This window comes from Canis lupus, chromosome 26 (assembly GCF_048164855.1).
Source record: "Canis lupus baileyi chromosome 26, mCanLup2.hap1, whole genome shotgun sequence".
NCBI classification, from domain to species: Eukaryota; Metazoa; Chordata; class Mammalia; order Carnivora; family Canidae; genus Canis; species Canis lupus.
In genome coordinates, this window is record NC_132863.1 from 14,535,562 (window position 1) to 14,559,315 (window position 23,754).

The 23,754-nt window shown below is 40.9% G+C and overlaps 1 protein-coding gene across 1 annotated transcript in view; it reads left to right on the forward strand.

Moving 5' to 3' along the window:
* Positions 1–299: 299 nt before the first annotated feature.
* The window catches only part of PAK5 (p21 (RAC1) activated kinase 5), a 287,140-nt gene continuing 263,685 nt past the window's right edge, over positions 300–23,754 (forward strand). Inside the window, exon 1 of the mRNA XM_072800084.1 lies at positions 300–551. The gene's annotated coding sequence lies outside the window, so the exon portion shown is untranslated. The remainder of the gene's footprint in view (positions 552–23,754) is intronic.

Here is a 23,754-nt window from a genome sequence, read left to right on the forward strand (position 1 = left end):
CTTAGCGGAAGGATCTGCCTCTCGGCCCCGCCTCCTCCCCCTCGGCTCTCCTCCCGGGCAAAGCCCAGCCCCGCATTGGTCCTGCACAGGATTCCTGCGAAGCCGGAGCGCGCGTGGAGGGGGGCGTGCAGGGGCTGCGCTGGCGCGGGCAGCGGCAAGCGGCTGCGTTCTCCGGCTCGGCTCGGGGCTCCGCAGCGTGGAGACCCTCCCCGACCCTCCCCTCCCCGCCTCCCCTCCCCCAGCCCCCCGCAGCTGCTGCTGCCTGCCTCCCGCCGGCTGCCGCGAAAACCCGGAGCAGCTGCGTGCGCTCGTGGAAAGTCCTCCTAGGGGCGAAGCCGGGCAGCTGGGCATGCTCAGTAGCCGGCGAGGCTTGGGTGGGGAGTAGGGAGCCGCGGCTCTGCCTCTCCCGCCTCCCTCCGGCCCGCGCCTCCTCGCCCCTACCCAGCCCGTAGTAGTTGCCGGCGTGCGCCCGCGGAGACCCGGAACGTGGCGCTCCGGGCGATGTAGCGGCGGCGGCGGGAGCGGAGAAGGCGCCGCCAGCCAGCCGCCAGGTAGGCAGGCGCGCCCGGCTGCGCGGCTCGGGTGGGACGCGGCGCGGGGAGGGGCGCTGGCGGGGATGCGCGCGGCCGGGACCCGGCGTCCGGCTTCCCCCGCCGAGGATGCGAGGCGGGCGTCTGACAGCGCGGGGTGTGCATCGCCTGGAGATGCCGGAGGCTGGGGACCGGCCGGCTGCAGGGCGGGGATCCGGGGACCGCCCCCGCCCCCGCCCGCTGCTCTCCAGCCGGGGCCCTCCGCGGGTCGCATAAAGGATAGTTCCTTTATCCGGGGGGAGAGGGCGTGGGGGGCACCCCTGGCTGCCAGCTCCGGGAGTGTCTGGTCCCCTGGACCGCTAGCGAGCGCGGCGCCGGTTCTTTGTGTGTACAGCCGCGCACGCCCGGGGGTGCCAGGGTGCCTGCTTCGCCCCACGACTGTGGCACATATTGCCAGGGCAGGGTTTCCGTATGCTGTTTGTCTCTTGGCAGGTGTGGACGGGAAGATGTGCTAGCGGAGCCTTTATGGGGCTGTGTTTTCCTTTGTTACTTGCCTCGGTGCGTGTGTATACGTATGTGTGTGTGTGCGCGTGTGTGTGCGCGCGTGGAGGGTTGTGATGGAGAGGGAACTTCGGCTCCTGGGCACGGGGGTGGGCAGAGCGTGGAAGAGGATCTTGGTTCCAAACTCTTGTCAAAATCGCGTGTGATGTTGGCCTCCCGGAGGGTAAACTTGAAAAGTCCAGAAATCCTCTGTGCCCCGTTTGGAGGAGAAGCGTGTTTGCCCTCCCGGAACCCATGTGTGTGTAGCTGGAGCTTGAACCATGGGACGCGAGTTAATTCAACATTAGATGTCGGTTAAGGGAATTTGAAGCATTGGGGCTGTCTGTGGTGGGTTGTTGTCGTTGTTGTTTGTTTTTGGGTCAAATTAATAAATAGAGAAGTTGGCAGTAAGCCAGAGGAAAGTGCCATCCTTAATAGCTGGTGACAGGTTGGAAGGCTAAATACACTTTTGGGGAAATTGAGAAACCTGGCATTGCACAAGGTTCGACCGAGAAATAGCCATTGGCTCAGAGGTAACTCAAAATACCCCAGCACATCCCATTTTTCTTCTGGGGTTTGACGGTATGTACACACAGTCTATCTCACCTGAGTCCAGATGGACAAGATAGTCTTGAAAAGCCCCTCCTACACTAGAATTTTATGAAACTTGACACCCCAGAATAACAACTCTGCCACCTTATATTTCTATATCTGTTATATTCAGCAGCACAACTCACTGAGTTAGGGAGGGAAGGTAAATTTAGAATATGCTTTTATTTTTTACTTCATAATTTAAAGGATGGACATCAATTTAAAGGATGGAAAGGTTTGAGACACTTTCCTCCATACTTAGAGTATTTATTCATATGGCCTCCTAAGGTGGCAAGAAGGAGTCAGTATCATCAAAATGAAATGGGGAGTGCTTGAGGAAAATGAATTTTAGTAAATGAAAGCCATAAATGTCTAATCTGATGGTAATACCTTGACTTGGAATGCATATGTGCAAAGCAGAAGCACTGCTAATGGAAGCAATAGAGTTGATGGCAAGTTTATTGATAGCATTGATCTTAGAATAAGATTTTTGTGTTCCTCTGGGAATGGGTAAAGATCGATTATACTAGGTGCCTGCAACTTGGTATTTTGTTAATAAATGTGAATTTTAATTGCAGGCATTGAAAAGAGTTTGGCAGCTCCTCTGTCAGTTTGCTTCAATGCTGCAGGTGTAAGAGGCAGGTGTTCTGGGACGTGGTATCCTCTTGGTGATGAGACAGCTGAGTTTGGGCTCTGACTCCTCCGTTCCTAGCTTTGTGTTCTTGGGCAAGCTATTTAACTCTATAGAGCCTCCGTTTCTCCCATGTAAAACAACCCCGGGAATAGAGAGACTTACCTAAATGGCTTGGTGTGTGGATTATTTGTAATAGAAACCACCAGGAAAATGGTGGTGGCCGTTAGAAGAGGAAGGGAAATGGATATTTATTGAACCTATACTGTGTGCCCTGTGTTCTGTTAGTTACGCCCAAACAAGTAATCTAACTCTCTAAGCCCAATTAGTTTCCTAGGGCTGCTGTAAGAAATTGCCAAAAACCAGGTGGCTAAAAACAAAATTTGTTCTCTCCCGGTTCTGGAGGCTTGAACTCCTTTATCAAGGTGTAGACAAGGCCGTGCTCCCCCTGAGGCCTCTAGGGGAGGATCCTTTTTTGCCATTTTCAGCCTGTGGTGGCCCCAGGTGTTCCTTGGTTTGTGATAACTTCTCTCCAGTTTCTGCCTCCATCTTCACATGGCAAAGTTCCCTTCTTAAAAGGACCCCATTCCTATGAATTTAGGGTGCATTGTAATCTAGTATGACCTCAACTTGATTATATCTGCAAAAATCCTATTTCCAAATAAGGTCACATTTATAGGTTCTGGTTAGGCATGAATTTTTGGAGGACACTATTTAGTCCAGCGCATCAACATCTCTGTGATCTGTATTTCATGACATGATTATTTCAGCATATGAATAGAAGGTCAAGATGGAGTATTAGGGGTTGTGGAAAGACTTTAAAGGTTATTGAATCCAGCTAACATGTATGAGGTTTCCCAACCTGGTAGGGAAGAGCAGCATTCGAAGGTACCAGACAAATGTCACTTATCTGGACACCCCCAGATGACCCAGGATCTCAGTCTCCTATAGGCTACCTAACCTGACACACCCTGTCCCAAATGTGTTCATTAATGTTGCCTCCTCCCTTTTTGCTACGCCACCAACACAATGCAAACAAATAACAGAAGATCGAATTGAACAAGAAAAATGACAGGAGAAACAAGAACATCCCAATCTGAACACCTTTCTGATCTTTCTAATCTTGGTAAATGGCACCACTGTACATGGAATTGCTTTTACCAGAGACTTGAGAATCGTCTTTGACACCTTCATTTCCTGTGCCCTCTATATCCCAAATCATCACAAAGTTACATAAACTTTGTCTTCTACATGTATATATCTTGATAGATTCTTAGATTCTTCTTTCCATCCCTACCACCACACGATCAAACCTCAGGTCGTCATCTCTCCTGGATCACTAGTGTAACTTTCCAGCAAGATCCGGAGCTCCTTGCTTGGCACCTCCAATCATTCTTCTAGAGCAGATAGGATCATGTCAATTCCTTGCATAAAATACATTCACATACCTGGGACAGGTTCCAGAGACTGAGCCTTGGGTATTTGGCCAGACTTATGTTGGTCACACCCTCTTGCTGCTGTTAACATGGTCTCCTGTCTGTTGAGTATCACAAGCACTTCCCTTATACTTTTTCAGTACAAACTATACTCATCCTCTGGGCACCCTTGCTCTCCTTTTCCCAGCAGCCCCATTCTCCTTACCGCCTTTCTAATTTGCTTCTATAGCACTCACCTTAATTTGCAATTTCCTATTTATTTGTTTGGCTATTTGTTAAATGTCTGTAAACTGATGGCCATTTTTTTTGTGTCTTGCATGTAGAAGATGCTCAATTATGGCAAATGAGTGAAGGAATGAATACTCTTACAGCATTTTTCTGTGCCAACTTTTAAAGATCTGATTTTTTAGAAACTTTTTTTTTTTTTTTTTTTTACTAGTATAAAAAGAGCAACTCATTCTGACTTCAAAAAAGGAGTATTCTTGGCTTTAACAAATGCATCTTCTAAGAATTGGTTTTAAGCAAGCAGTTAAGAATTGAGTCAAAATATTTTCTGGCAACTGAGGTTTTTGTAAAAACCCATCAGTCAGTCAACAAACATTTCACACATGTATATTGGACTTTTATACTTGCATGCTAGGCCTTAGGGGGACAATGGAGAGCTAGACTTTTAGCCTTCCAGAGATTAATCATAAATAATAATGTGTAATAATAACATTATTTATTGAGCTGTTGTTACATTCCAGCTTCTCCTCAGTCCCTACCTATCCCTACTCATTCATTACTAGATAGTCCTCCAATCTCTCCCAGTAACACAGAACCCAAATCAGATGCACAATAAATATTTCATGAATTAATAATTAGTAGATACTATTATCCTGATCTTTTAAAATAGGAGACTTAAGCTTATCTGTGGAAGAAAGGAATCTGCTCATATACAGAAGAGCATGCAGCTTTTTTTTTTTTTTTTTTAATATATCCAGGTGGGCTCTGTTCTACTTTTAAAATCATCCTGCCTATTGTCTCTGGGGTTACAATAAGAGACAAATTGCTCTTTACACAAGAGCAAGTTCCTGGTGTGTTTCTTTGTCTTCCATAGTTGTCACAATTCCTAATCAGCAGCTGAATTGTTTTTGACCTGTTTAATCCAAGTGAGAAGTGACTGAATGTCTCTTTCAGAGCATTTTTGGGTAGTTTTGAAAACAAGACTGAGTACTCTGGAGAAAAGAATGTGGCTCAGCGCAGGATGCAGGGTTACATTTTGAATTTCTGGGATGGCCTCAATTTCATGTAATTTTATTTCATGAAAAGTGCTTTTTTAAAGTAAATAACAACATTTAATGAGTATGTTTAACTTTTCACCTAAGTAACAAAAAATGTGTCTTGATTTTGTTTAAAAGTGATACACAACCAAGTCAACTAAAACCTGAAGGAACTAGGAGCTATTTCAGTAAGATGGTTGGGTATAAACTACATTTTGAAACATCAATGGCTACCCCCCAAAATGCCTGTTTTCACCAACTACAAAATACAATAGGAAGTGATTTTGCTCATAAATCCCACATAAATATAAATTCAAGAAAAATAGGAAGTGTATGTAAAATACTTGAGAATAATAAGAAACATCTAAAGACTTGTTTAGAAAGCTGTAAAATTTTACTCAAACACATAAAATAAGAAATGAACAAATGAAAACATACTATTCTTGGGGTAGAAAAATATTATGAAATAGTTATTTTTCCACAATCAATCATACAGTTTTATTGCTTTGGGAGTTGGGAAAACTTGACAAAATGATTCTAACATCAACCCACAAGAAGTATAGGACTATGGTCAAGAAGATTGTGCTAAAGAATATATATGTGGTGGCGGCAGGTTGCCCTCACAGAAATAAAAATCTGGTCATCGAACTATATTATAGCAATGTAGTACTGGTGTAAGAATCAATAGATAGCTCACTGGAATGGAGTAGCCTGGAGACAGGCTCAGGTAGTTTGGGGAAACAGAAGTGTGATGGATAAAGCATTTTGATACAGAAGTATTAGACAAAACCAAGGCACTACACCGAGTATGTAGAAAACCTGCAACTAGGAACCTCTGTTTACACTAGTCACCAGACTGAATTCCAAATACATTGGGAAGTTTATCTGCCAGGTGAGACACAAAGCTAGAAGAAAATCTTTGACAATTAATGCAAAGAATCAGAGCAAAAGATAGCCTTGGATATATTTTAGACTTCGTATGCAAAAATATACAGTTTAAGGCAGAAAATAATCATGGAGAAAAATACTGACAGCAAGCATGACAGAACAGTTAATAGAATAATTGCACTGAAGAATTCTTGCATATCAGTAAATAGAAAATAACACCCAATAGAATTGTCCAATTATCTGAATAAATGATTTGAAAGGATGAAATAAAAAGGCTAATACACATATTTAGTACTCTTACTATTAACCACAGAAATGCAAATTAAAACAAAAATGAGATGCCATGTCTCATGTATTAAACAACATATATGTCTGTGTGTGTATATGTATGTTATATACATAGTATATATGTATCAATACAAATACTCAGTACCAGCAGGGATGCAATGAGAAGGACATTTTCATTACTGTCAGTGGGAGAATAACATGGTACAACCTTCCTGGAGGACAGTTTTAAAAGCTTTCGACAACTATTTTCAAAGTTCAAATTATTTGGCACAGTCATTTCTCTGGATGTTAATTTTAGTTTTTGCTGAGGAATTAGTGCAGGCAAAAACAACAAAATACCCTTTAGAACTGAAAGTTGGGAGCTGGTTAAAGGTATTTTTTTAAAAGTTATTTATTTATTTATTCATTCATTCATTTATTCATTCATGATATACACAGAGAGAGGCAGAGACACAGGCAGAGGGAGAAGCAGGCCCCATGTAGGGAGCCCAACATGGGACTCGATCCCAGGATTCCAAGATTGTGCCCTGGGATGAAGGCAGGTGCTTAAACCACTGAGCCACCCCAGCTGCCCATGGTTAAAGGTGTTTTAAGGTCCCCAAAACAATTATGGAGATATTAAAAGTGATCATTTCAAAGATCATGTAATGATGTGGAACAACTTGAGTGTTAAGTGGAAATAAGCAAGTGCACAATAGTACATGTTTTGTGAAATGGAAGTATCCTATAGGTACATAAAAACAGGAACAAAAACAAAGTTAGGCCATGTCTGGATAGTAGAAATATGGCTTTGCTTTTCTCTTTTTGTGATTTCTCTTTTTTAAACCTTTCTGAATTAAAAAAAATTTTTTGTCAATAGCATTGTCTCATGAATCAGAAAAAACCATTCTTTTACAAATATGGTAGTGATACGCATTCAGGTTATAATTATTCATTTATGTAACACACATTCATTGATTATCTCTGTGTCAGGAGCTCTGCCAAGTGTATCAGCAATGACTCTTAGTTTGCATGCAAATGAAACTGTCTAACTTGAGCAAAAAAGAATTTACTAGAAGGTTATCAGATAGCTAAGAGAATTGCCAAGAATGGGGGTGCTGACAAAAAACAACCACCAAAAAAAACAGGCTTGGAAGCAAACCAGAACCTAGCCAGCTCCAGGCTCTAAATATCAGGTGCTTAGAGAAACAGGGTCCAGCCAAGAGCAGGCTGCTTGTTGCTAGGCCATGGTCTGCCAGTAGTTTATACCTGGGATCGCCTTCTCCTCCCCTCCCAGCCTCCTGGGCATCAGGCACCTAGATTAGCAGGTCCGCTGCCCCTTTTCTGAACAAAGAAACAAGAAAGATGGGTGACAACCCACCAAAACAAAAAGACAGAACTAAAATGCCCATTACCCGAGGACTTGTAGGCCAGCGGGTTGAATAGCAGCCAGCTCTCCTCCTCCTCAGGGAGCATCTGAGATGCAGAATCATAGTTACCACAAGGTTCATGGTACAGTGTGCGTGGTGGTCTTTACCCAGGAGATGCTGTTTTCTCCTATAGTCCGCAGTGACATGTCTGGAAGAGCAGGCTTTCAGACTTGATCTTTGTGTACTGGCAGGATTTTGAGGGAAGGTCCCGTTCTCAGGTAAGGTAAGAAGCAGCGAAGGGATTATCCAAAAACAGTTTAGCAGAAGCAAGAACTATAGTTTGGAAATGGATGGGACACCGGCTCAAGTCTAAGCCTGTTTTTATTCTAACTTCCCTTACATTTAGCGAGTCTTGTAGTGATGTGTGAGTTTGGTCCACCATGAAAACTGTGGTCTCGGTTCCAATAGCTTGGTACATAATACCAAACCTCCATAGATAAGTTGGTATTATTTCCATGGTTCTTGTCATAAATAGGAAATGTCTGTGGTGAGCTGGGTAATCTAATGCTCAGTTTCATGTTGCTTTTATAATTATAAACTCTTCCCTGAGGAAAGACTTGGAAATGGAAGGGAAAAGAAGGACATTGTTCTTTAGTTCTAAAAAACAGGATCTAGGAAATCTTAAATTACCAGGCGGGGCCCCCACTCTGGGCACTACCCTACAAGAGCTCAGCTACTCTATCCCCCCAGCCTCTGTGCAACTTTACAGCCACACCCCTCTGTTCCAGTCACAGACTTCCTGGACTTTCCTGCTCAAAAGGCTCCTGGGCCCAAGGGTGGCTGAGGAAAGACTGTTCATGGGGAGTGTGGATGGAGCTTGGACAGGTCGATAGTGTTGGTGCTAGAGGTTAGGTAGAAAGAGCCAAGAGGGCCAGGTAGGAGGCTGATTCTCCTTACTTTGCTGGGTTCTGGAATTCAAAAGATCTGAGTTTTTAAAAAAGCTTTAATTCATTTGAGAGAGGGAGAGAAAACACAAGGAGGTAGGGGCAAAGGGAGCCTGACATGGGGCTGGATCCCAGGATCTTGAGATCATGACCTGAGCCAAAGGCAGACACTTAACCAAATCAGCCACTCAGGGGGCCCCAAGAGATCTGAATTTAAACCTGGCTTCTACGTTGTTTTGAAGGCATATTTGTCAAGCTAGGCAGGTAGAACATATCTAACAATTTTTATCTTGATTTATCATATTTAAATGTATAATAATTAAGGCTCCATTTGTGCTCCTACTCCCTCAAATGTTAGGATTGGGCATGCTCAGTTAAGTCTTTTAGAAAGGTGGTACTCAGTTGTTCACACACACACACACACACACACAATTAGCTACTTGTGCAATAATATAGATCATAAGAAAAGTGGATTGCACTCCTGTGATTATAGCTAACATATTGAACAAGATGCATTCAATCCTCACCCCAGTATTTCACCTGTGTATCTTAATTAATCTTCATAATAGCTCCATAAAATAGGTCATTCAAGGCAAAATATCATGCAGTTAGGTAGGGTAATGAAGAGGAGTCAAACTCTGGCTCTTTGAAATCTGATGTCAGTAGATAAGAAAAGTTTTTTTTGGAGTCCTTGAACCTTCAATAATTTACAAATCACTGGATTAATCAACCCACTCTGACTCTCCAGTCCTCTGATTCAGCATTTCTGTTCATGCAAATTTCCCCATGAAAAGGGAAAAGTAAATGCTTTGATGGCCTCCCTGTGTTCAGTATTATGATTAACCAAATGATCAAAAGCAAAAATCAATATCTGGTTGCTGTGTAAGAAACACATTTAATTTACATCTTAAAACAGATGTCAGTTAGGGGATTCCTTTTGCCAGTTTTCAAAGGAATTGCCAATTACATCATTAGTGATGAAGGTAAATTAGCAATGAAGAATACCTTTGTTTTTCGTATAAAGCACTGGTTCGTAACCCCAAGCCTCCGTTTTCCCCGCTGTCCAGCTGAATCAAGAGGACTCTATCCAAGTTCCATCACTCTTTTAAAAACAAGTTATAGGAGGGAAAGAATGGGCATGAGCTCGCTCACACCTTCAGTCCCAAATATAAACTCTATGATAGAGTCAACACAATCACTTTTCAAATTCAAGGTTGACATCCTATTTAAGAAACTCTTTTTTAGCTGTTTTCTGGAAAGAACTTGATCCCTTTGCTTTGAAGGGTGGTCATTTGAGTCATGCAAATAGATATTTGTAGAGTACACTGATTTTTCAAACTAAGTTGTTCTCAGTCATTAGCTGGGTTGCCCACCTGCCTAATTTAGTTGCACTGCCTGACCCAGGAAAAGAACTTTCAAGGAGGGAAGAGTAGAAGACTTCATTTGTTTAAAAAATTCTTCCCCCAAAGTAGAGACAGTTGCTACGTGGGTATGATTTAATTTCTAAAAATATAAACACTGATGGGAGGGGATGGTGGTTAAAGGGAAAAAACTCTTAAATGTAGAGTTTTCTTGTCTAGGTTTCAGAGACATGGAAACAAATAATAAAAGGAAATTTCCAATAATATTTGAGTAACAGCCATTCATGACTTGAGTTAAATAGTAGTTTGTTTTACCCCTTCATATCCAAAGAGTACCTAAATTTAATCAGCCTTCTTGCATTTCCCCCTCCCTATCCCCACTGCCATAGCATCTCTCAATTAGACCTTGTATCAGCCTCTTACCTGTTCTGTCTTCACTCCCACCTCAAAAGGAGCATCTGATTATCACCATCTCATTGAAAACTTACTGCCCAGCTTCTGTTCCCTGACCCTACCTCCTACCCCCAAATCTTTCACCTGATTTTCAGTTGCCCTTCTTAAAGCAATCATCACACTGTTGTATAGATGTTTTCTTACTTGGTTCCCTTCTTGTACTAGACTGAGAACTCTTCTAAAGCAAGTAACTTGTCTCTTAGTGTTTGTATCACCAGCACCGAGCTTTATGCGTATGTATGTCAGGTCTTTAATAAATGTTTGTAGGAGGAAAAAATGTTTGTGGGTAAATGCCTGTTACTTAGGCTAAAAAATGAGTCTAGATGCAAAAAAGGTAATGTCATGGTTTAAAATTCTAGATTGGGACCTAGCAATGGTCTAATCCATTTCCTTCACTAATATTAGCATAGAAATTCCCCCTCACTACTTTCTATAAATGAAAAACATGTGGAAGGAAAGATTAATACTCTGTTTCTGGTTAGAGACAAATTCTCAAATTGGATATGGGTATAAAGTAGACCTTATAAATACTAAGAGCCAGGAATAGAATAAATAAACTGTGCTTCTTAAAAAATAGTAAGAATAATTATTTGATTTCTAGATGCAACTTACACTTCTCTGATGTCTCAAACCTGGTATGAATATGCATGGTCGATGATGCTTAAATATTAGTTGGTTTTTATATGGAAAGCTGGGGTTTTATTCACTTCTGCTCTGTTGTTTGGTACCACGTGTTTCCATAGTAACAGATGCACTATAAAATGAGAAAAACCTGGAAGACTTGGGAAGGAAATGAATCAAAATAAGTGGTTTGAGTAAGGGGTCCCCCAGTGTGGGGCTGGGGTCTCATCAGGCTTCTGGTCTCAGATACTTGTGGCAGGATGCCCAGAAAGAGAAGATTCAAGGGTAATAACTGGAAAGGATTTTAAAGGCAGTGTATGTAGATACCCTGCAATGGCAGTTACAATGTTGACTTCAGCTTGGATTCCCGTGGAAGGTACCTGGATTGCCATATTAGCAGTCTACACTGGTTGAAAGAAACACTCAACACTCAGAGTCCACTAATAAGGAATCAGAACAATTTTACTATCTGTGAAATATAGTTGAGGTGTCATTTTAAAGCTGGAAAGTGTAGGAGAACACTGTGAATTAGGTACTAACATTTGACTGCCGTTTTAGAGCAGAGTCTTGTGGCCTAGATGTGTTCTGTTTGGCATACATAGTGTGAAATTTCCCCTAAAAATTCAGGGTTTTTTTCTCTTATAAAAATGATATATACACAAATACAAAATTTGCCAGTATTGTGTTCCCTTATGGCATCCATCCATTGTGCTGAGTAACAGCTGTCTCCATCATCAACAGGTAATGGAGGCTTCACTTTGTCACAATTTCCATTACTCCCTGTAGGATCCCATCAGGCCATTTTAATTGTTTATGTTGCCCTCTTGTCCCTTGAAGCCTTTGAATTTGTCATCTTTGGATTATAGGAGAGGATTGCTTTATGGTTTTGAACCATTATTATACAATGTTCCTTCTTAATCTCATTTCCTGAAAATATAAGCCGATTTATTCAATAATTTAAATATCAGGCAAATAAGATTTCAGAAAGATACATTTTTTTAGAATGCTATCCTAGGGGAAAAATATTGAGTTAAGCCTTCTTACATATTTGGTGGGAATATTTGCATAGTTAGGCTTCAGCACCTCAAATTCTTCAATATTTTTGCAATACTGGATAATTATTAAAAACTTCCTCATGTGTTCCATTTGAATTAAACCAAAATAGAAAAGGAAATCATATGGTCTCGAGCTTCCTGGAGGTAGGGATTATCAAAACTCAGAAGAATGCTATCATATTTCATATGATACTATCATCTGGAAAATATAAAACATTCAGAATGCAAATATGCCCACAGAAGTGAAGTAGAACCTTATAAATGATGTGCACTCTATAGAATAGCTGGAAGAATCTCAAAATCAATATTGGAATCACCCAGGGCGACTGAGAATAATGATATCACTGTACCTTACTAAAAAAAGTAATGAAAAACAAATGAGATAGAAAATTCCAGAGTTGTCCCTAGAGTTACTATTTGTTCGAGATAGGAGAGAGAGCGAAGACTTTAGAAAGCTTCCCAGGCAGCCTGGGTGGCTCTGTGGTTTAGTGCAGCCTTCACCCCAGGGCCTGATCCTGGAGACCCGGATTGAGTCCCACGTCGGGCTCCCTGCATGGAGCCTGCTTCTCCCTCTGCCTGTGTCTCTGCCTCTCTCTCTCTGTCTCTATCTCTCATGAATAAATAAATAAATAAATACAATTTAAAAAAAACGGTTTCCCAGTTCTTTTTAGACCTCAACTTGATTTTAAACACAGAGCACAGCCTGCCTGTTGAAGGGGGTTTTCTTTCCTAGGTAAACCTGGGTGCACAAGGACTGTCGATGTCACTATAAAACAAAAACCTTTGGTTCTAAGTTAATTACTTAACTGGTAGGATTAAAATAAAAATAACTGGATCTTTCAGGGTTGTGCCTGCTTGCTTCTGCTTTGTTTTTGCTTTTGGACAGGTTAGATAAAAAAAATAGGATTAAAGGATAAAAATTTAAAAATAGGAATAAAATAGATAATATAGTGACCATTCGTAACTAGTCCTTCATTTATTCAACAGACATGCATAGAGTACTGCTGCGTTTACTAGGGAGGCACTTGAAGGAACATAAGATAAAAATCCCTCCTCTGCAGGGAGAGGTAGTAAACAATAAATCTAAGAAATGGAATGTTGGAAAGTGATCAGAGCTTTGAAAAAAGAGTGGGATCAAGGGGTTAGGAAGTGGGTGAGATGGTGACAGGAAAGGGTGCAGTTTAAATAGGGGGTCAAGGGGCACGTGTGTGGCTCAATCAGTTAAGCGTCTGCCTTCTACTCAGGTCATGATACCAGGGTCCTGGGATTGATCTCTGTGTTAGGCTCTCTGTTCAGCGGGGAGTCTGCTTCTCCCTTTCCCCTCTGCTCATGCTCTCTTTTGTGCTCTCATGCTTGCACGCTCTCTCTCTCTCAAATAGATAAAATCTTAAAAAAAAATAGAGGGGTCAGAATATACCTTGTTGAGAAGGTGACATTGAAGAAGGGAAGATCTACCCATGTAGATCTATCTTGTAATGTATATGGGAAAACATCCCAATGGAGAGAACCCAGTGCACAGGCTCCAAGGTGCAATGCCTGGCTTGTGTGGGGAAGTGCAGAGAAGCCAGTGTGGCTGGAACAAAGTGAAGGGGGGATCAGAGCCAGCAGGGCCTGACAGGCAAAAGTTAACTAAACCTTAGCCTTTTCTTTGAGCAAGATGGGGAGCCAGTGGAGAGATTTGGGGAGAGGATAGGATCTGGTCAACAGGAATCTCTTCGGCTTTCCCCTTGAGAAGGGGAAAGTATGAAAGTGGGGACACTGATCAGGGGAACATTGTGATAATTCAGATGAGAGAGATGGTGCTGTGACCAGACCATAAAAGTGGTGAGTTGTGACCCAATTTTTAAGTATTTTGAAGGTAGTGTTTCCTCAGGATTAAGTATGGATTATGAGACAAAAGGAGGAATGACTCCAGAGTTTTTGACCTCAGCAACTAGGAGAATGAGATTGTCTTCACCTAAGAAAGAGAGGACTGTGGGAGAAGAGTTTCTGGAGGTAAATTAGGAGTTTAGTTTAAACAGTGGGTATCTACTTCTGCTGGAAATGTTGAGTAGTTTGTGAGTCTGGAATTAAGGAGAAAAGTCTGGGCTGGAGGTAGAGATGAAGACCTCACCAAAGCAAGTGAGTTTAGATATTGAAGGAATCCAAAGGCTGAATCTTGGGAAGTTCCCAATGAAGAGTTTGGATACAAGAGGTGGATCCAGCAGAGCCAGCTACTCTAGGATCTACCCCATCACATATGTGGTGGTTGACTGGGTACACTTTGGGGTGATGGGACTGACTGGGTTACATGACCCTGATCCTCAGCAGGCTACCTTCAGCCTGTTCACAGGGCACCTGAGCAGAGATCCAAGGGAAAAGGGAAGCACACAGGCATTTTAAGGCCCAGACCGGGAGAAGGTACACTGTAGTCACATTCTCTTGGTCAAATCAGGTGTCAAGGCCAGCCCAGGTTTAAGGGGTAGAGAAGAAGACTCTACTTAAAGAAAGTTACTGCACAATTACATTGCAAAGATTGTGGACACAGAGGTGGAGGTTAGGGCCATTTTGCAGTGTATTCCAGTTTGCATAAGATTGACCTCTTGACCTCTTGGAAAAACTCTCAAAATTTTTCATTTGGAAATAGAATTTTAGTTTTGGGTCAAAACTCAACGTTGTTCTTGAGCTACTGAGGATACTATTACTGCAGTCCTGCTAATTCTTTAGATTTTTCTTAGTGAAAATAGCTTTTCACACAATTACATGTTGACAAAATTTGAACTAGTGTTCTGTCTCCTGGGGTTTTAATAATTCCCAGGATGAAATTATGGCACATAGTAGGTGCTCAAGAAGCTATTTATTTCATTATAAAAAGAAAAGCTATACTTCAGAGTTAGAACAATGATATTTATCATAACAGATTATTTAAGCACTTATTTGCCAGATATTATTATATGCATTATGTGCACTATCTTATTAAAACTTTCCAATTGGGTTATAAATTAGGTGCTGTCATTATTCTCATTTTATGACTAGTAACTGGCAGAGTCCCCATCCAGTAGCAGATTTTCTCCCGCAAGCAAAAAGATTAAGGCAAAAAGTATTTTCTCAAGTTCTAAAACCTAATTCCTCTGACCTCTGTTTTAGGTTGGGATTCTCCACGCGCCCCAAAAAAGCCAACCTTGAGCCACCAAGGATTCAGGAGCAAGTAGTTTATTTGGAAAGTTACAGGAACACCATTAGGAGAGAAGGGGAAGTAACATAAGGAAGGAAAAAACTACCAAAATTGGAATTTACTACTGGTGGAACAGGAAATGGTGTATAACTCATGCTTCAGAATTATTCTATCCAAAAAGGAAGAGCTGAGATACCTATACACCAAATCCCATCTGTAACTGGTTGAAGACCGTACCCAGGGGATGTTAGTTCATCTGTATTTCCAACCTTCTGTGGTTTGGAAAAGCTCCTAGGAACACAGTGCAGGTAGTTGCAAGTCAGACATATGGGTGGCATTAACAGGGGTTGACATATCCATACCTGTTTCTTCCTTAGTGTATGCCTACAGAACTTCAGAGGTCATTTTTTTTTATTAAAAAAAAAACAAAACTGAGTGTATTGATTGCGCTCTCTATTAACATAGACAAGGACACTACATGTATAATAGGTAAAAGGACATTGAACCAGAGGTAAGTTACACTCATGGTCATTCCAAATGAATGCAGTAATATAACTATTGGTGTTGACTTGGGGTCTTAGATAATTAAGCATGCAGTTGTTAAATGTATCTGATATTGAAAAATGGGACAGAAGTAAGGCTACAATTGACCTTGTGACAAAACAGTATAAAATATTCCCCAGGAATAAATCATTTACCCATGTAATGCAATTGCATTCTTGTCAGGCACTGGTAGACCAGTTGGTCAGCCATCTCCTCCAAGGCATTAATGGAACTCTGTGTCCCAAATAATGTATTTCATGCCATGGTCATTTTTTAGTGACAGGTAACAGGAAAGCAGAGAAAATTTAGAGAAAATATAATAAAAGTTGTGTCTATTGGCATGAATAATAAAAATGGTCTTGAGTCTGGGCCTGGCTAAGAACTCCAAACCAAAAATAATTTTGCATAGAGCAAGAAGGGGGCGAAACACATATGCTGAGGGCAGAGAGACAAGGCTTAGTCATATTTATATATGGATATACAGTAGACATTGGTGCATTTTAACTGGGGATTGAAATGTACTTATTCAGCAAGAAATGAGGAATGGGTATTGGGCAGGCAGTTAGAGCCTACAGTGTAGTTTCAGAAAAATAACCCAGATGGTTCCCTTGATGAGAATTATCAGTTGAAGTGGTTTGGGATTGTAGGGAAAGTGTTTTAAGATTGACCATCTGCCTCAAATGGTGTGGTATAAGAAGGGGGATCCAAAGTTGATGTGGTCATATCAGGCTTAGCAGGTCCCAGATCATTGTGCTTTTAAAATAATATCTGTTAAGCCTTGGATTTTTGAAGTATTGTTTTAAAAACTCATCATCATCAGTATAGCAAGGAGCCCTCTAGGTTTGCTTTTTTCTCCCCACCCCCACCATCGGACAGCACCTTGGCAGCTGGAAGTTCCCACCAGGAATGGCAGAAACATGTAGAGTCCTTTTGTAATTTCTGGTGTACCTAAAGGGATAAGGAGGAGAAATCTGAAGAGCACTATCAGGGCCAGAGGAAGAGAGGTCCTCAGTGGCTTTGGACCATCAACATTGAGCCCTTCTTTATGGTCTTTGGTTGCTCTAACTGTTAAACCCCTGAGGATTATAGTTTCGCCCTTCCCTATTCAGAACTTTAGGGTTTACCATTCAGTTCCTTTATATTCAGGACATCTGTGTTGTAAAAAACTTCAGGGATACCATTCACATCTGGTCTGTATGAATGGTGCTTCCTGGTGGTGTAGTCCACAGCCTGAGGGGCCACCTGCAGTGACAACACTTAGAGTGTCATTAGTTGGATTGAAACTTTGTGGAGTGGATCACCATGCCTTGTAATCCTGTGTTTTCTATTCCCCTTCCTTCTCCCTCCCTGTGGACTATAACGGGGCTTGAGAGAAGAAGGTAGATCTTAATTATTTATAATAAAGCCTCTCACATGGCATCCTCTGTGTTGAGTTGCTCAATACATCTTTATAAAATACATGAATGAGGATAATGCCATGACTTGTGCACCTTGATGAGGTGTTGGGCTCCATGCGAAGTATTTTGCAAGTTGACGTTCCTTAATCCAAACAGCATCTGTGTTGGGTGTTTTCAAGAACTGGTCATTGATATTGTGGAGAGGTGAATTCAGAGGGCTCCTGAAGGAGTAGCCAGGATGACTGTTCTAGAAGAGGAGTAAAGGACAGGATAGGATAGTTTCAGGGCAGCTTGGGGGTAGGAAGCTGAAAGTTCCTGTTTGGAGCCTTCTCTTTTTATCTTTGAAGATGGAGGCAAAGTTACCTGCTCATTTTGAGGAGGAAGGGTGTGGTGGTCTTGGTAGTGGCAATGGCAGCTTTAAGGAAAGTGGAGAAGGTATGTACTGGTCTTTGCAGAAGTTTGGAGAGACTTAGATGCTCAGAGGCCCTGGCATTTCTGTGTATTTCCACCAATTTTTATTAATGAAACCATGGCTGTAAGTGAAAACCCCAATTATACATATTCTTTGTATCTACCAAAAAAATGAGATTGGCCCACTTAATTAGAATCTAAAAGAAATCACAGGTGCTTTGTGTACCGAGGGGAAATTTGAATTTTGTCAAATGCATTTAAAGAAAATAAGTATTATTTCCACTTCTGTTGATTCATTTTCATGAAAGGTGGTATAATGAGGGGGAAATACTGAATGGACTCCCTATAGGCTGAAGTTGTATTTTGCAGCCTGATGCTATGGGAAGCACAGACTGAGTGTCTTCAACCAGATTCTTTTCTTGAAAAAGACTCAACTCAAAGAGATTGAGCTCAAAGTGTACCAAGCAAAGTAGGATTCCACCAACCTGAAATGTCCAGGGATACATCTGGATCAGGAGCTCAAAGGTATGATCATGGTGCCATTTCTTGCCATTTCCCAGCTGTGTGTGTTTTTGGATGGGATTCATCCTCAAATAGGTTCTCCCACTTTTTTTCTGGCAAGATGGGCCCCTACAACTCTAGGTTTAGATCCCACAAATGTTAAAATCCAGAAAATGCTTGCCAGCCTAAGAATTCCAACAAAATCTTGGGATTGGATTTCTGTGTTACTTTTGTTGGTCACATGAAAGTGCCTCTTCCTAGTCTCATTACTTGGGGGATGTATTGCCTTTTGACCCCACTTGAGCCCAAACCTGTCCCCAGAGTCAGAAGTCAGAGTGGAGTTATTTCCTCCTGAATTACCTGGACCATGGATTGGCGGGTAGAGAGGATTCATAAGGAATATCAATATGTTGTTATCAGAAGCAGGGAGCAATGGATGTAGTCATGAAAAAAAATTTCCTTAGAATGGATAAAAGTAAAATTGACCATTGTAATTCTATTCCCTACAAAGTTTTCTGGCCCAGTGAAATTTCTCTGGTCACATGATTTTGGCAGCTCTAATTTGTTGGACTGATTGTATTTGAAAATGTCTATTTTTCCTGGAAATGAATTAACAGCTTCCAAAGACACTATACATAGATTCTTTTTCCTCATCCTCTTGTGATCTTCGCTTTTTATCTTTGTGTCCTAATTTTGCCATTGTACTGCTGCTTCTATTTTGGAACCTTGGTAAGAAATAGATTTGTGTACATATACTGATTTAGTATGAAATTAAAATGAAAATTCATTTGCATATTCAGAACCTAACTTAATGGGAATAAAATCAGTGATAATTGCAACCTGTTTCTCAGGGAAATGAACATATGTGGGTTAGTGGGGAAGTAACATCCTACCAAACTATGATGCCATGTAGGCACCCAAGTCCTCAACCTCTCCTGATATCTTGTCTTTGGTTTTATCCTGTTCTGTATATTTTATCTCCATGATTTAAGTGATTTGCTATCGCAATGCCCTATGTAGCTTCGTGTTTTGTTAGATCTGTTCTACTCTTGGACGGGACAAATTGGAAAGCACCTTTGGTAATTATTCTGTTATTATTTAGTTGAAATGATGTCCAGTACCATTGTTTGTATTATTTCTACTGTCCTCTTGCCAGCCTATGTTATATTTTAACAGTGTACACCTACCATTATGTTGGTTTTGGATGTCTGTGCATTTTTGAGAAAATGGCAAACTTAGAATCCCATGTAGTGACTGCATTCAGCCCCACTGAACCCATAATGTTTTCAGTTTTTTCCATGGAGCGTTATCAGATATATGTACTTTATGTTAAATTCATCTCTTATTCAGAGATTAAACATCAGTGGTCTTCAGAATATCAGGTCTGTGCAAATCTTTAGGTATATTCGCTTTCCTTGATGTGGTTTGTGTTGTTGGTTCTTGCAGATAGCTTTCTATAAAACTGCTGTTAGCTGCTGTTCCCAGGTTGATGGATTGGCAGTTCCAGGTCCCTCTCTTTCCTTTCCCTTTCCTTCTTTTGAGTTGCCTTCTTGGAAAATCTGTATGTCTATTTTCTCCTTCAGAAAAGAGAATATGAGGTCCTCTTCCCAGGAAAAAAACATTCTTCCTATGGGACAATTTTCCTCCAGACCAAAGAACAGAAAGAACATTGAATAGAAAAGTGTTTGATGGGATTATTCATTCTAAATTTTCATTTCTTCATTTTTCATTTCTTCATTTTGTTTTTCTTTTCAAAAGATTCTGCAGCCTTTAATTTTCACAACAGAAGCAATTGAATATTTGTGTTGGAAATAGCAGCTGAATTTTTATGAGACAAAGGTAAGCTGATGACCTTAGCTGCTCTGTGACCCTGTGGGGAGGAAGGTTCTGCTCCTGGGGTCTGGTTGTGTCTGGCATTCACCTGGTTCAACTTTATTAATTCAGAATTGACAGTTGGGGAATCTGATATAAATCGTAGGGGCTAATGTGCTGTGTATCTCTGTACCTGCCATGACAGTTAACTAAGCAAAACCTCACTATTACAAAGGCATTTTGAATAGGGGAAGACATTGGATCCTGAGTTTGGCACATGTGGGTTCCAGGACCTGTTGGGACAATTGCAGACTATGGAAATTGACCCAATTTATTAGTTACTCTGAGCATTGATTTCCTAAGCATCAAAAAAAAAAAAGTGACTATTAGGTAACTCATTAGGGTTGCTGTGGGTTAGCAGCATCCCTGACCTCCTTTTACACATTTCTTCCCCACCATATGAAATTATCTCTTTCAGTGATCTGTTTATCATTTATTACTGTTATTTTTTTACTTTATTTTATTTTATTATGACGTTCCTCCATCATTAAAATCTCTTCCTCACAAGATCAAGGACTCTGTCTACTGTGTTTAGCCCTTTATCTCCAGGGCCTGGAACATATTTGAGGACCAGTAAATATGTGTTGACTGAATGGAAAAAAAAAACATGCTTGGCACTGCACAGGCACTCAATAAATGTACATTGTCATTTGCTGATACCTGAGGCTCTTCTGTGTGTAGTCTTGAAAGTCTTTCATTTGGATATGTTTTTTTTGAGTGTACAGATTTAAAACTATACCAAGAGCTTGAAGCTTTAGTGATTTTGAGATCCCACTTCTGCCACAAACTGTTATTATGTTGAATGCCCTTATGTGTATATTCTTAAATTCATATTAAACCATGATTTTGCTTCAATAAAAGAAATACCAGAGAAGTTAAGAGAATTGGTTCAGTTACATGTGGTTAGTAGCAGGTACGAGATGAGTGTTCAGATATCCTGTCTCCTAGTATTGTCCCTTTACTTCATGTCTGTATAGTACTAGTTCTAATTGAATAATAAAACCAGCAATAATAATGGGAATGGCAGTCAACCTTTATTTCGCTCTTCACTGTGGCCGATGTGATGCTCACAGTAACCCCCAGAGGTTAATACTGTAGTAATCCCCATATTTCAGATGGCGAACTGAGGCTTTATTTACTTACCCAAGGTTACGCTGCCACTTCTGAATCCATATTCCTGCAGAGCCCGCCTTCATAACCACAAAGCCATACTGACCCCAGAGTGCCAGTTCCCATAATTGAGAACTTTTATTAAAGCAGAATGACCTTCGCTCTTCAATTACTCCATACCTGCAGTTCCACTATAGTGTGACTTTTGAGTTCCCCCAAATGGTGCATGTATTTTCTGCTTTACAAGAGCAGTCTTCACATTGTGCTGTGAGAAGCTGGGGATTTGGCCTGAAGGAAGGGAAAACCAGAGAATAACTCTGGTTTGAGTTGTTTGAGAGTCAGGCAGTAGCTGTCATCAGGCATGTGAAATAGAAGTGTATTGGATTGTATTTTCCCCAGAGTAGGTTGGTGGGATTAAATTTAGTTACCATTTTAGTAGGCAGAAGAAAGGAAAAATTTCCACATAGTAGAAAAAAAAAAGAATTGCTACAGTAGACCTTTAATCATAATAAGGACTTCATGTGAATCACTAGAGGCCATAGTAAGAACAGATTATCCAGAGCACAAAGAATCAGAATAGGACCATGATAACATTATACCTGAACAGTGATTTGGCATATGGAAGTAATTATTGTTCTGTGTAGGACTTGGGGATGTTCTGCTTTTGGGGATGGAGCAATGAGTATGTGCTCAAGCTGAGTGTGTGATTTTGGAGAGTGGCTCCAGGTGAGAGGGGATGGCCCAGTAGCATCACCTGGACCCTCATAGTGCCTTTCTTCCCAAGAACCTTTAAGCACTCTGCAAATGGATTTCAGTTTTTCACTCCATGAATTCCCAAGAAATGGTGACAGGTAATCATATTTCTGTTTTCAGTGCAGATGTTAAATCAGATTTATATGGCTAACAGTATGGATAGCAAAAGTACTGCACGACTTCCAGGTGGCCACCCTCGTGCCATTACTATCGCCTTGCACAGGTGCTCAAAACATGGAGTTGGAGGGATTCTGAGTCCAAAAGGGATTCAGAGCAGTGAGATTTTGAATGGAAGATGTTTTAGTAGGAACTTACATTTTTACTTTGTATACCTAAACAGTGACAGAATCACAAGCTTTTGCAAGGTAAACTAAAAATCCTAACTGATAAAGTAACAGCGTGATATTTTACTGGCAACTTTTCTATAACGCTTTCTAAAACAAGAGTGCATCTTGTAATTCCTGCTATCTTAAATTCAATGAAATATGTTAATATTAACCATTAGCAATTTTTGAAAGCTAAGCATTGGGCTAAGCCCTTTGTATGCATTATATGGTTTATTTTCTTAATCCCATTTCACCGATGATGAACCTATGGTTTGAAAAGGCAAGACAATTCACAAAAATACAAATAATTTCATCACCTTTCCCGTGTAGAACTCTTCAGTGGTTTCACATTGGATCTGAGTAGAATCTAAACTCCTCACAGGCTCTGGTGCCCTTTTATGATATGATCCCTATCCACTTCTCCCATCTTATCTATCTTCCTCTGCCTGACTCCACTGTTCACATTCACTTGCCATTCTCTGTGCTTTGAATGGGCTTGCCCAAGAACATTCAGCCTAAAATAGGCAATCAATCCCTATCATATCAAGTGGCTTCATTTTAATTTTATTTAAAGTATTTTTATTAAAGCTTAACCTATATACAAAAAGTACACGCATCTTAAGAATATAACTTGAGCTTTTGCAAAGTGTACTTACCTGCCTACCAGCACCCAGCTCAAGACAGAATATCACCAGCATCCAGAAGCCCCTCCATGTTTTCCCTTCTAGTTGCTATACTGTAAGGGTAACTGCCACCCTGGCTTTTTAAAGAAATTTAAATTCAATTAGCCAACATATAGTACATAGTTTCAGACGTAGTGTTCAATAATTTACCAGTTGTGTGTAACACCCTGACTTCTATCAGCACTGAGTAAAACTGGGATCAGAAGTCCTTGCTTTTGCCTGGATTCCTTTGTTTAATATATATTTTAGTTTTTTAAATGATTTTATTTATTTATGAGACACAGAGAGAGAGAGAGAGAGGCAGAGATATAGGCAGAGGGAGAAGCAGGCTCCTTACATAGAGCCTGATGTGGGACTCGATCCCAAGACCTCAGGATCATGACCTGAGCCTAAGGCAGATGCTCAACTACTAAGCCACCCAGGTGCCCCAATATATTTTTAAAAATATTTTATTTATTTGAGAGAGATAGGAGAGAGAGAACAAGTGGGGTGAGGGGCAGCAGGAGAAGCAGACTCCCTGTGGAGCAGGGACACTGATGTGAGACTTGGTCCCAGGATCCTGGGATCATGACCTGAGCTGAAGGCAGATGCTTAACCGACTGAGCCACCCAAGTGCCGTCAATATTTCATCTGTGAGTAGTTCACTCATTCTCATTGTTATGTAGTATTTCATTGTATGGCTATACCACAATCTGTTTAGTTTACTGTCTATGGGCATTTAGCTGGTTTTCAGTTTGGGAGTATTACAAAGAGTGCTGCTGTGACATTCCTGAATATATATATATTCATGGGAATTGGTCTTAATTCTATTAGAAATGTGTGGTATGTACTTACTTAAACTTTTCTGTCTAGCTCTACCTCTATTAAAAAGTAATCTTAGGAAAGTAAAGAACTTGCTTAGAGTTTGTCTTGTTTGTGGTTATTTCTGAGCTTTATTGAGAGATAATTGTCATATGATAATCTGTGTATTTAAATTTTACGATTTGGGTTTTGATCTACGTGTATACCTATGAAACCATTGCCACAGTCAAGATAATGAACAAATTTGTCACCCC